Source organism: Microtus ochrogaster, unplaced genomic scaffold (genome assembly GCF_000317375.1).
Source record: "Microtus ochrogaster isolate Prairie Vole_2 unplaced genomic scaffold, MicOch1.0 UNK26, whole genome shotgun sequence".
NCBI classification, from domain to species: domain Eukaryota; kingdom Metazoa; phylum Chordata; class Mammalia; order Rodentia; family Cricetidae; genus Microtus; species Microtus ochrogaster.
The window spans coordinates 5,086,559-5,087,757 of record NW_004949124.1 but is presented as its reverse complement, the minus strand read 5'-3'; positions in this window follow the sequence as shown (position 1 = coordinate 5,087,757).

Sequence of the window (1,199 nt, the reverse complement as noted above, 5' to 3'; positions counted from 1 at the left end):
AAAAAACCTCTCTATCATCCTATTCTTCAGCTAGACTGAATATGATTTCATTTCTAGTTTGTGAGGTTTTATTTTAATGTTTGTGTTTGAAATGTTTTATTCTTACTTTTTATTTTCTTCAAGACAGGGTTTCTCTCTGTAACAGCCCTGTCTGGCCTGGAACTTGCTCTGTAGACCAAGATGGCTTGGAACACAGAGATCTGCCTGCCTCTGCCTCCCAAGTGCTGGGATAAAAAGTGAGCACCACCACCGCCTGGCTTATTTTGCTTTTTAAATCTAGTTTTTCTTCTTGATTCTACAACTATAAACCTTGTGTGCACTGGCTTTCTCTACTTGGTTATTATAACTCTTTGTTGTGGTTAGGAATGCCAGGTGTTGGTACACCATATCCCGACCTACAGCCGCACATGGACAGTCACATTACAAAAGAAGTGTGATCACAATACAGTATCATTCTGAATTCTTTCTGAACAAAGTTGTCCTTTCCTCGTGAACCAAATAGTAGTGGCAGGAGAAGAAACTAGAGTCCAGACTTGTGAGAAATCAGGGTCCCACTGCTTTTACTTCCCAAACAGAACGGGAAGTGTGACTGTTGAACTCATTCTGTAGCGTTACCCATTTACTTGCCATTGGCGAAATCTGAGTCCTGTTTAGTACTTTTCTAACCCTGGCTAGCGGTAGCGTGTGGTGCCTTGAAGTCTCATCTAATCTGAAAACATGGGCCCCTTGGGTGCGATCTTTTTTAAGGTGTGCATGTAGCAAATTCAGTCTGTCCTATATTTAGCAAATTCCCAGTCTTGTCCACATATCCCCGGAGAGGCTTAATTTTGTCTCAAGCATTTGGCCGATTTTGATTAAAAACACCATGAATACTGTTGCCTTTAAGGGCTGTTTTTTGCATAATTTGAATAAAAAGAATCAATCCAAAATCTTTCTAGTATCCGTAGTAAGAATCAATAATCTCAATGTCACTCCAAAGCCGTTCAGTCCTGATGGTACTGTGTTTATCATCTGGAGTTTGAGTCTGTCAAGTTGCTCCTATAAAATGAGGTTTGATAGTTTGGTTAGATCCCATTTATTGGAATATCTGACCACATGTAACAGGGTGGATCGTCGTTAGAACTGATTATGCCACAATAAATCTGGGTAGAGTTGTAACAGATGGACTTTGTATTTTTTGAGACAGGGTTTTCTTTTTT